The following is a 13,443-nucleotide window of genomic DNA, read 5'->3' as shown; positions in this document are numbered from 1 at the left end:
ACAAGACTGCCTTTGCCGAGAGTCAGCTGGTGACCTTACGTCAGGGTAAGAGACCTGTGGAGGAGTATTGTTCTGACTTTAGGAAGTGGTGTGTAGCTTCTCGATGGAATGACCCTGTTTTGAGGTGCCAGTTTAGATTGGGTCTGTCGGACGCCCTGAAAGACCTGTTAGTTAGCTATCCCTCTTCTGACTCCCTAGATCAGGTTATGGCTTTAGCAGTACGTCTTGACCGACGTCTCAGGGAACGACGACTGGAACATTTCTGTGCCTTCCCCTCTGACCCCCCCATGATGGCTCCCGAGGTTCCGTTGCTTCATTCTTCCACGGAAAACTCGGATGAACCTATGCAACTCGGGGCCTCCGTGTCTCCCCAACTACGTAGAGAGTTCCGCAGGAAGCATGGTCTCTGCTTCTACTGTGGGGATGACAAGCATCAAGTGAACAACTGTCCTAGGCGTAAGAATAAGCAGCCGGAAGAACTTCCGCGCCTAAGTGACCATCGGGGAGGTCACTTAGGCACACAGGTATTTCCCGTAAATATGAAACGTAATAAGATCTTGCTTCCTTTTCAGGTCTCTTTTGGTGGTAGGTCTGCTACCAGCAGTGCCTTCGCGGATTCAGGGTCTTCTGCTAATATTATGTCTGTGGAATTTGCTATGTCTCTAGCTATGCCATTGATTGATTTGCCTAAACCTGTCCCGGTAGTGGGTATCGACTCCACTCCTCTTGCTAATGGTTATTTTACACAGCATACCCCTGTTTTTGAACTCCTTGTTGGCTCCATGCATTTGGAGCAGTGCTCTGTACTGGTGATGCAGGGATTATCATCCGACTTGGTCTTAGGCCTTCCCTGGTTGCAGTTGCATAATCCCACGTTTAACTGGAATACTGGGGATCTTACCAAATGGGGTAATAAATGCATGACGTCATGTTTTTCTGTTAATTCTATTTCTCTCCCTGAGGAGGTGAACACTCTACCTGAGTTTGTTCAGGACTTCGCTGATGTTTTCTCTAAAGAGGCCTCCGAAGTATTACCTCCTCATAGAGAATACGATTGCGCAATCGATCTGGTACCAGGAGCTAAGCTCCCTAAGGGTAGGATATTCAATCTCTCTTGTCCCGAACGTGAAGCCATGAGAGAGTATATCCAGGAATGCCTGGCCAAGGGTTTCATTCGCCCCTCTACTTCTCCGGTAGGTGCTGGCTTCTTCTTCGTAGGGAAGAAGGATGGTGGTCTTAGGCCGTGCATCGACTACCGGAACTTGAATAAGGTCACTGTAAGGAACCAGTACCCCCTTCCTTTGATTCCTGATCTCTTCAATCAGGTTCAGGGGGCCCAATGGTTCTCTAAGTTTGATCTACGGGGGGCTTATAACCTTATCCGCATCAAAGAGGGGGATGAGTGGAAGACTGCGTTTAACACTCCCGAAGGTCATTTCGAATACCTCGTCATGCCCTTTGGGTTGTGTAATGCTCCCGCGGTCTTCCAGAATTTCATAAATGAGATTTTAAGAGACTACCTGGGGGTATTTCTTGTAGTGTACCTTGATGACATACTTGTTTTTTCCAAGGACTGGTCCTCCCACATTGAGCATGTCAGGAAGGTGCTCCAGGTCCTTCGGGAAAACAAACTGTTTGCTAAGACTGAAAAATGTGTGTTTGGGGTGCAAGAGATACCATTTTTGGGTCAAATTCTCACTCTTCATGAATTCCGCATGGACCCCGCCAAGGTCCAGGCTGTGGCGGAATGGGTCCAACCTGCCTCCCTGAAGGCGTTACAGTGCTTCCTGGGATTCGCTAATTATTACAGGAGATTTATTGCTAACTTCTCGGTCATCGCTAAGCCTCTTACGGATCTCACTCGCAAAGGTGCTGATCTCCTCCACTGGCCTCCTGAGGCTGTCCAGGCTTTTGAGGTCCTTAAGAAGTGCTTTATCTCGGCCCCAGTGCTGGTTCAGCCCAACCAAATGGAGCCATTCATCGTGGAGGTTGACGCCTCCGAGGTGGGAGTGGGAGCTGTCTTGTCCCAGGGTACCAGGTCCCTCACCGATCTCCGTCCCTGTGCCTACTTCTCCAGGAAGTTTTCGCCCACTGAGAGTAACTATGATATTGGCAACCGCGAACTCTTAGCCATTAAATGGGCATTTGAAGAGTGGCGCCACTTCCTGGAGGGGGCTAGGCACCAGGTAATGGTCCTTACAGACCACAAGAATCTGGATTTCTTAGAATCTGCCCAGAGGCTAAACCCGAGACAAGCTCGATGGGCGTTATTTTTTACCAGATTCAACTTTTTGGTCACCTATAGGGCTGGGTCTAAAAATATTAAGGCTGACGCACTGTCGCGTAGCTTCATGGCCAGCCCTCCTTCGGAGGAAGATCCTGCTTGTATTTTGCCTCCAGGTATAATCATTTCCTCTATTGATTCTGATTTAGTCTCCGAAATTGCGGCTGATCAAGGTTCAGCTCCCAGGAACCTTCCTGAGAACAAGCTGTTTGTTCCCCTGCAACTCCGGCTAAGGGTACTTAGGGAAAATCATGACTCTGTACTATCTGGCCATCCAGGCATCCTGGGTACCAAGCACCTCATTGCCAGAAACTACTGGTGGCCTGGGTTGCTTAAAGACGTTAAGGCCTACGTCGCCGCTTGTGAGGTTTGTGCTAGGTCCAAGACTCCCAGGTCCCAACCAGCGGGCTTACTATGTTCTTTGCCCATTCCCCAGAGACCTTGGACCCATATCTCCATGGATTTTATCACCGATTTGCCTCCATCTCAAGGCAAGTCGGTGGTGTGGGTTGTAGTAGACAGCTTCAGTAAGATGTGCCACTTTGTGCCCCTCAAGAAACTACCCAATGCTAAGACGTTAGCTACCTTGTTTGTCAAACACATCCTGCGTCTCCATGGGGTTCCTGTCAATATTGTTTCTGACAGAGGGGTACAATTTGTTTCATTGTTTTGGAGAGCCTTCTGTAAAAAGTTGGAGATTGATCTGTCCTTCTCCTCGGCTTTCCATCCTGAAACTAATGGCCAAATGGAGAGGACTAATCAGTCTCTAGAACAATATTTAAGGTGTTTTATCTCTGACTGTCAACATGATTGGGTCTCATTCATTCCCCTCGCCGAATTTTCCCTTAATAACCGGGTCAGTAACTCGTCAGGGGTCTCCCCCGTTTTCTGTAATTTTGGGTTTAATCCACGGTTCTCCTCCGTTTCACCTGGTAGTTCCAACAATCCCGACGTAGATGTCGTTCATCAGGAACTGTGCACAGTTTGGGCCCAGGTTCAGAAGAATCTAGAGGCGTCCCAGAGCACACAAAAGACTCAGGCAGATAGAAGACGTTCTGCAAACTCCTTGTTTGTGGTCGGGGATCTGGTGTGGCTATCTTCTAAAAATTTGCGCCTTAAAGTCGCGTCCAAGAAGTTTGCTCCCTGGTTTATAGGGCCGTACAAGGTCATTGAAGTCCTTAACCCTTTCTCCTTCCGACTGGAGTTGCCCCTGTCTTTTCGAGTGCACAACGTCTTTCATGCCTCCCTCCTTAAACGCCGCTCCCCGCCCTTGGCTCCCTCGAGGAAACCTCTGGTCCCTGTTCTCACCCCTGATAGGGTAGAATTCGAGGTGGCCAAGATTGTGGACAGCAGGATGGTCCAAGGCTCCCTCCAGTACCTGGTCCATTGGAGAGGATACGGGCCTGAGGAGAGGACTTGGGTACCCGCCCGGGATGTTCACGCTGGGTTATTGGTCAGGAGGTTCCACCTTCGTTTCCCCAATAAGCCAGGTCCACCTAGAAAGGGTCCGGTGGCTCCTCATAAGAGGGGGGTACTGTAAAGGATCTGCCAGACACAGCTTCTGTGTCAACGCCCGTAGGTAATCAGTCTGCACCTGCTCCTATGTCTGTGAGACTGACTCCATCTTCCACCACTCAGCATGGCAGGCTTAAAAGTGGGAGAGCCTATCACAGCCTGGCCAGACGGAGCTAGCTCCCGCCCTCTTTATATTTATACCTGCCTTTCCTGTTCCTCCTTTGCTTGTGATTCTGCTCTGCTGGTTTCCTGGCTTTGCTGCAGCTGCTTGAACTACTGATCCTCTGCTTGTTTTGACCTTGGCTTACTGACTACTCTCCTGCTCAACGTTTTGTACCTCGCTCACTCTTGGTTTTGACTTGGCTCGTTCACTTCTCTTGTTGCTCATGGTGTTGCCGTGGGCAACTGCCCCATTTCCCTGGCTTCTTTGTACCCTTGTCTGTTTGTCTGTCGTGTACTTATTGAGTGTAGGGACCGTTGCCCAGTTGTACTCCGTCGCCTAGGACGGGTCGTTGCAAGTAGGCAGGGACTGAGTGGCGGGTAGATTAGGGCTCACCTGTCTGTCTCCCTACCCTGTCATTACAAGTGCACATGAAGCTTCTTTTTCAACCTTTGTGAGTCTCCCCTAATTCGTATCCCACCTTTTTCGATAAGACCCATATCCTCTTCTACTTCATTGGACACAAATTGTATAAATGTTTTCACTGGATGATAGAACTTAGGGGGAATAAATGAGCTTTTTAATTTCAGACCCAAGTCTTTCAAATATAAAGTCCCTTGCGTTACCGGACCAGTATGGGCAGTGTACATAACATTAGTAGATTCAATCAAGGTCTCCTGGGATGCAAAATGTGCTTTCAATCTTATGTGGACAGTTATGTCAGGGGCTCCCTCTAGGAGCGGAATCCCCGGCTAGAGACTCGGCAATGGTCTGGCAGGGGAATCTGCTCCTGGAGGGAGCTCCTGACGTCACTATCCATATATGGACAGTGATGTCAGATGCTCCCTCTAGGAGCGGAATCCCCGGCCAGTGCTCCAGGAGTAGCCCCTGACATCACTGTCCATATATGGACAGTGATGTTATGGGCTTTAAGATGCCATAAAGTGATGTCAAGAAAGGAGTACCCAGCCAGAGAGCTTCCGTTGCTTTGGCCGGGGACTCCATAGTGGAATGCTAAAGCAGGCAGCTGACGGTTCCTTGCTTCAGCATTGGATTCAACTGTATCTGCGTCCTGAGAACGCAGATACAGTTGACACCGGGACATACCACTGGCCTCCCGGGACAGTGGGACACCACCCAGGATCCGGTACTGTCCCACTGAATCTGGAGGAATATGGTATGGTAATCCATTTGCACCAGCGAAATGGTCATTGGAGTGCTGGTCGGATGACAGAGGGAGCCCCTTCCCTTTGTCAAGCTCCTTAGATTGACCATTGCATCTAAAGGGATAAATTGCCGGATCAGAGGTTTCTCTGATTACGGCCGTTACAGCAAGAGCTCTACTGTCAATCACAGCTGTGTTCTCTCAGTGAACGCACGGACACAGCTTCTGTGCCCACATGATCACCAGGAAGTACTATTACATCCTATTTTGGTTAGGTGACCACAATTAGGACATCATACGTCCATTAGCTGGAAGTAATAATTGCAAAGTTAATTTCTTTGTTGTAACCATTTCTTTCCTCTATGTTTTTCAAAAATAACAACAGGAAATGGCAGCTATTTTAACCCTTTAATGACTAGCCTATTTTAAACCTCAATGACCAAGCTATTTTTTACGCTTTTCTATCGTCGCATACCAAGAGCTATAACTTTTTTATTTTTGCGTCAACATAGCTGTATAAGGTCTTGTTTTTTGTGGGACAAGTTGTATTTTTTAATAGCACCATTTTTGAGAACATATAATTTATTGATTAACTTTTATTAACTTTGTCTTGGGGGGAATAGAAAAAAAACTGAAATTTTGGCACTCTTTTTTGTGTCCTAAATCTACGCCTTTTACCGTGTGGTATAAATAACACAAAAACTTTATTTAGCGGATTATTACGATTACAACGATACAAAATTTGTATCGATTTTGTATGTTTTACTACTTTTATACAGTAAAAACACTTTTGCTTCAAAATTATTTTTTTTTGTGTCTCCATAATTGAAGAGCCATAACTTTTTTTGTTGTTTCGTCAAAATGCAGCTGTATGAGGGCTTTTTTTCTGCGGGATGGCTTGTAGTTTTTATTGGTACCATTTTGGAGTAGATGCGACTTTTTGATCACTTTTTTTTAATGCAGGATTTAAATTTTTCCATTGTTTTTTATGTTATTTTTTTACGGCGTTCACCGTGCAGGTCAAATGATGTAATAGCTTTATAGTCGGGGTCGTTACGGACGCGGCGATACCAAATATGTGTAACTTTTTTACTTTATTTTGTTTTTTTAATAATAAAGCATTTTGTAAGGGGAAAAAGTGGGTTTTTCCTTTTTTTTTTTTACTAACTTTATTCAACTTTTTTTTTCCTTTTTTACTAGTCCCACTAAGGGACTTTAATATGCGGTCATCCGATCGCTTTTATAATACACTGCAATACTTTTGTATTGCAGTGTATTACTGCCTGTCCGTTCGTAATGGACAGGCATCTGCTAGGCCATACCTCTGGCATGACCTAGAAGGCATACACTACAGGCAGACCTGGGGGCTTTTATTAGGCCCCCGGCTGCCATAAAAGACACAGACACTTGGCGATCTTATCGCCGGGTGTTGGTGGGGTGAGAGAGGGAGCTCCCTCCCTCTCTCCAAAACAACTCAGATGCGGCGCTCACTATTGAGTGCCGCATCTGAGGGGTTAAACGGGTGAGATCGATACTGATATCGAACTCACCAGTTTGAGCAGGGATGCCCCCAACCCTCAGCTACCTCTGGTAGCTGAGAACAGGGAGATTTAACGGCTCCCTGCTCTGTTTATTTACTCTGATGAAATGCCGTGAAAAGGCATCAGAATAAAGCCCATTAGTGGCCGCAGTGAAAAGGCGTATTGGCGGTAACTAACGGGTTAAAAGGATTGTCATATTTTTCCCCCCAGAATCCTGAAAGGCTAATCTGTCTCTATTTAAAATAAGATATCAGTGTTTGATTGGTAAGAGACCCTCACCAAAGCAGTAGAATGAAGGGGCCGCAGAACTCCTGCATCTCAGTCCCAATCAGTTCTGAGGATAGGCCATAAATGTTTCATGTTTAATTTTGGCTATAAACAACTTTCCATACACCAATAGTACAAGGGATGATAATAAACTTTGTAATACATTTTATTATAGAAAAATGCTTCCTTCTCCACTTATCAGACTCCTTTCGTCCTTCCCCACCCATGCCTCCACAGGCTCTGTTCATATCTGCTTTGTTTTGTTGCGTCATAGAAGCAGGACAGCGAAAATTAAGGCAGTGCCGGATTCGTCACATGACGGACATAAACGGTGCCCTATGGACATCATTGACTGTAATGGGATCTGTCCTATTTCCGTCATTTTACCTGGCAAAATAGTGCTACATGCCGGGATATTTGACAGAATCTGTGGCATAGGCAGCTTTAAAGGGATATTCCCATCTCACACATTTACGGCATATTAACAGGATATGCTATGAATGTGTAAAAGGTGCGTGTCCTAGCTCTGGGATCCGCACCTGTGTGAAGAACGGGGGATTTCCTGAACCAGGTGGTGAAGAGTTCACTGGCATGCTGTGTATGGGAGACAACATAGCAGTTAGTCTTCTGCTTTCTCCTCTCCCTACTCTCTCCATAAGCTTCTATGGGCAGCTGTAATCAGATCTGTCAGTGAAGTTAAAGGTTATGTACACCTTTTGAAATCATTTTTTTTAAAATAAAAATGGCTATCAGTCTGTTTTGTGCAACTTTGTAAATAGTTTTTATTAAAAATTATTTTTACTTTTGTAGATACAGCTGCTTTGTATCCTGTATACAGATCAGCTGTATCTAGTGCTGAAACCTGTATCCGTCAGGTCAGCGGCACTAACGGGGTGCTACCGATCACATCCAAGTTTATAACTTAGATGTGATCGACAACAGGTGGATCCTGTGTGTCAGAGACACACAGGAACCGCTGACACTGAACCCGTCAGTGCCGCTGACCTGACGGATTCAGGTCTCGGCACATGATACAACTGCTCTGGATACAGTATACAAAGCAGCTGTATCTCAAAAAGTAAAAATTATTTTTAATAAAAAAGTATTTCGTATTTAGAAAGTTGAACAAAACACCCAGTTTTATTTAAAAATAAATAAATAAATGATTTCAAAGGTGTACATAGCATTAATAATCTGTCTCCTGTACTGTATGGATTTTATCAGTGAATTCTAAGGCTGGGTTCACACGACCTATTTTCAGACGTATACGAGGCGTTTTTTGCCTCGTTTTACGTCTGAAAATACGTCTCAAATACGTTGTCAAACATCTGCCCATTACTTTCTATGGGTATAACGCTGTATTGTTCCCACGACGCGTAATTTTTTACGCGTCGTACGGCAATTACGACGCGTAAAATTACGCCTCGTAAAAAGAAGTGCAGGACACTTCTTTGGACGTTTTTGGAGCTGTTTTCTCATAGACTCCAATGAAAACAGCTCCAAAAACGGACGTAAAAAACGCCGCGAAAACGGCGCGAAAAACGCAGCGAAAAATGCGAGTTGCTCAAAAAACGTCTGAAAAGCAGGGGCTGTTTTCCCTTGCTCTGGATTTTCAGACGTTTTTGGTCACTACGTGTGCACATACCCTAAGTGAGTTAAGAGTAAGGTCCCACGAAAAAGCATCCACATATGGCTGGATCCATGCCAACAATCCGCATGTGGCATTGTTTCGGCTGCCACTACGTGGGACTGTACCTTAATTTCACAGCATATCCAAACAGAATCTGCAGGGAAAACCACAAGAAAAAGTGCACTAAAAAGTGCTGGCTTTGGTGCAGATTTTGAAGCTGATTTTCCGCTGTCGAAAACAGCCAAGGGGAAAATAAGGACTATATTTACCTCCCCTGGTGCTCCTGTAGCAACACGTCCCCACTCCCCCAGCCTGCTGTGATGACTTTTCTTTAGATGTGACCACTGCAGCCTGTGTTTCACTGGTGAGTATAGTCTGTTTTTATTTTCAACTCTGAGAAAATAGAGGTTTATTTTTGGGTATTTGCAGATCTGCAGTAAGGCCTTATTTACACGAACGCTGTGCATCTCGGACGTGAAAAACTGCCGTTTTTGACGTCCGAGGTGCATCCATGCTCAGCTCTGCGGGACGCGATGTCACGCATCCCCCATAGTTGAGAGTATATGGAGGGATGCGTGATGCGTGAAAAGATAGGACATGTCCTATTTTCCCACGGACCCTTCACACGGTCCGTTGAAATAACGGCTGTGTGAACGGCCACATTGAATTACATAGGTCCGTGGGACGGCCGCTGTTTCAACGGCCGTCCCACGGACGTTTAACACGTTCGTTTAAATAAGGCCTTAATCTGCAGCATAATCTGCAACAATTGCCATTTGTTGCAGACTTTGACTTACCCTTTGAACTCACAACAAATCCACGAATAGTCCATAGCAGAAATTGACATGCTGCAGCACGTGGATGAGATTTGTTAAAATCTCATCCACTTTGTTGCTACTGTAATACACTGTGGATTTTCCACCTTCAATTCAGGACAGAAAATCTGCAGCGTATCTGCCCATTGTGAAACATAACCTTAGGACGCAGTGGGGGGAGTCTGATGTTTTTCTGTAATAGGATATATTACATCGGTTCTTATCTTCACTTGTGCTGTTGATTTATGGAAAGTTATTTCTAGTTAGAAGTACACTTTAAAGAGGCTGTCACCACATTATAAGTGCCCTATCTCAAATGGTTCCCTGTCAACTCCCATACCAGTTCGCAATGGCACTAGGCAGGGATGTCCCTTGTTCCCCCTATTATATGTCTTAGTTATGGAACACCTTGCTGCTGCCCTGAGACAGAATCCAAACATACACGGCATACAAATTGGCTCGACCCATTATAAATCCGCCCTTTGCGCAGATGACCTACTCTTATATGTCACCCAACCACATGTATTAGACAGGAATTTGCTAGATTTGGTAACCTCAGCAACTTTAAAGTTAATTATTTTTCCTTAGATATGCCATTTCAGTGGCAAATATGTCATGCCCAGCTTATGCCACTGGAGACACACACCCCAAAAATTGTTAAAATGGTTCTCACGGGTATGGTGATGCCATATAAGTGGAAGTAAACTGCTGTTTGGGCACGCTGTAGGGTTCAGAATGGAGGGAGCACCACTTGGCTTTTGGAGCGTGGATTTGCTTGGTAGTAGTTTTGTTTGGAGTTTTACTGGTATTTTAGTTTATAATGTGGGGGCATATGTAAGCTGGGCAGAGTCTATTAGGGGCATAGTCAGGTGGTATAATAATGGGGTAAAATAATCCATACATATGCTTTACACTGTGAAGCAGTCCTTTATGCACAGGCCAGTGTCGCACTGATAAATGATGTCCTTTCTTATCCCCTTTTTGGTCCACACTCTGCACCTTTTCAGTTTGGGGAATTTTGCTGGGAAAGTGTTATCCTAGTATAATACCGGCACTGTCGCTTCCAGCGGATATGTTTGGGGTCCTACTAATTTATTTATTGATAGACGTAGTTGTATGAGGACTGTTTATTTGCAGGACGCGCTGTAGTTATTATTGGTACCATTTTGGGGTACATGCGACTTTTTGATCACTTTTTTGTATCCTATTTTTTGGGAGGCAAGGTGACCAAAAACCATCAATTCTGGCATCGTTTTTTACTGGGTTTTTTTTACACCGTCCACCATGCGTTATAAATGACATGTTAACTTTATTCTGCGGGCCAGTACGATTCCGGCGATACCAAATTTATAGCACTTTTTTATGTTTTACAACTTTTTGCACAATAAAATTACTTTTGTAAAAACAAGGTATTTTTTCTGTCACCTTGTTGTAAGTACCATAACTTTTACATTTTTCGTTGACTAAGCTGTATGAGGGCTTGTTTTTTGCGAGACGAGTTATAGTTTTTATAGGTACCATTTTTGGATACATGCGACTTTTTGATCACTTTTTATAACAATTTTTGTAGGGCAAAGTGACCAAAAAAACCGAAATTCTGGCATTGTTTTTTACGGGTTTTTTTTACGCCGTTCACCGTGTGGAATAAATAACATAATATTTTTATAGTTCAGGCCATTACGGACACGGCGATAACAAATATGTACGGTTTAGTTTTTTTTTTCAATAATAAAGGAATTGATAAGGGAGAAAGGGCGATTTATTTTATTACTTGAAATCTCTGTCATTCACTGACAGCAAGCCGATCAGGCTTAGCCTCCGGGCGGGGCCTACTCGGGTTCTGTAGTGGCAGAGCAGGAGGCAATTTTTAGGCCTCCTGTTGGCATAGCAGCAGTCGGCAGCCCTACTATAGCATGGCAGGGTTGCCGATCTTTTACCAACCACAAAGATGCAGCGATTGCTTTTGGTCGCTGCATCTAAGGGATTAATGGCAGGAATCTGAGCTAGCTCCGGTTCCTGCCACTACAGGTGGATGTCAGCTGTAACATACAGCTGACATCCACCGCTGAGGACTCCGGCTCCGCTCCTGAGCCGGCCCCATCTTGCCGTCGGTTACTGAAGCCTTTTATGCCCCGCCTCCAATCGGGGCCTGATCGTCTTCCGTACTAGGCATACCGGGAGGCCAGTGTTAGGCCTCCGGTTGCTTTTGTAGCCGCCGGCACCCCGGCAATTTGTGCGATCGCTTTTGACCGCTGCATTTAAAGGGTTAATGGTGAGGATCAAAGCAAACTTCGGTCTCGCCATTACCCCAGGGTGTCAGCTATTGCATGCAACAGACACCCGGGGATGGTGGCACCGAGTTGGCATCGGCTACTGAAGCCTTTTAGGCCCCGCCTCCGGTCGGGGCCTGATCGTCTTTCGTACTAGGCATAACTGGAGGCCATAAATTATGTCCTTTCTTATCCCCTTTTTGGTCCACACTCTGCACCTCCTTGCTGGGAAAGTGTTATCCAGGTATAATACGGGCACCCTCGCTTCCAGCAGATATGTTTGGGGTCCTACCCCTCCTGGTTCCCTAATTTTAGGGCCAGTGGTGTAATTACCGCTGTAGTAGCCATAACTATGGCTGCTACAGAGGTAGTTAAGCCACTGGCACTAAAATGGCTTAACTACCGCTAAACTACTATGGCTACTAAAGCAGTAGCGACACCGCTGAACACTACGGCAGAGCAGTGAGGCATCTCCCCGCTCTGCCATTAAAGGGGTTGTCCCACAAAACACATGTATCCCCTATCCACATATACATGTGTGATCGCTGGGGGTTCGACCACTGGGACCCCCAGCGATAAGGAGAACGGGGGACCAATACTCCCCCGAAATGCTACATGAGAAACCTTGGACTTCCGGTGTCTGTGTCCGGCAGCTCCGTAGAAATGAAAGGAGCGCCGGCCACGCATACGCACAAAAGCGACCAGCTCTCCATTAATTTCTACGGAGCTGCCGGACACAGACCCCGGAAGTCCAAGGTTTCTCATGGAACACTCCGCGGGACTTTCGGTCCCCCGTTCTCCTTATCGCTGGGGGTCCCAGCTATCACACATGTATACCCCATCCTGTGTATAGGGGATACATGTGTTTTGTGGGACAACCCATAGGCTACAGGCCGGTTCTTTTTTGGTTTTCTTTTGGGGGGGGGGCTGGGGCTGTATGGCGTTATCTACAGGGGGACTGTATGGCGTTATCTACAGGGGGGCTGTATGGCGTTATCTACAGGGGGCTGTATGGCGCTATCTAAAGGGGGCTGTTTGGCGATATCTACAAGGGAGGCTGTTTGGCGCTATCTGCCGGGGGGGCTGTATGGCGCTATCTACAGGGAGGGGGCTGTATGGCGCTATCTACAGGGAGGGGTCTGTATGGTGCTATCTAAGGGGGGCTGTGCGGCGCTATCCACAGGGGGGCTGTATGGCGCTATCTACAGGGGGCTGTACGGCACTATCTACAGGGAGGAGGCTGTATTGCGCTATGTACAGGGGTGGCTGTGTGGCGCTATCTACAGGGGGGGCTGTATGGCGCTATCTACAGGTGGGGCTGTATGGCGCTATCTACGGGGGGCCTGTATGGCGCTTTCTACAGGGAGGCTTTATGGCACTATCTACAGGGGGGCTGTATGGTGCTATCTACAGGGAGGGGGCTGTATCGTGCTATCTAAGGGGGGCTGTGTGGCGCTATCCACAGGGGGGCTGTATGGGAGGCTGTTTGGCGCTATCTGCAGGGGGGCTGTATGGCGCTATCTACAGGGAGGGGGCTGTATGGCGCTATCTACAGGGAGGGGTCAGTATGGTGCTATCTAAGGGGGGCTGTGTGGCGCTATCCACAGGGGGGCTGTATGGCGCTATCTACAGGGGGGCTGTATGGCGCTATCTACAGGGGGCAGTACGGCACTATCTACAGGGAGGAGGCTGTATTGCGCTATGTACAGGGGTGGCTGTGTGGCGCTATCTACAGGGGGGGCTGTATGGCGCTATCTACAGGGGGGGCTGTATGGCGCTATCTACAGGTGGGGCTG

Source organism: Rhinoderma darwinii, chromosome 1 (genome assembly GCF_050947455.1).
Source record: "Rhinoderma darwinii isolate aRhiDar2 chromosome 1, aRhiDar2.hap1, whole genome shotgun sequence".
Taxonomy (NCBI): Eukaryota; Metazoa; Chordata; class Amphibia; order Anura; family Rhinodermatidae; genus Rhinoderma; species Rhinoderma darwinii.
This window is presented reverse-complemented; position numbering follows the sequence as displayed.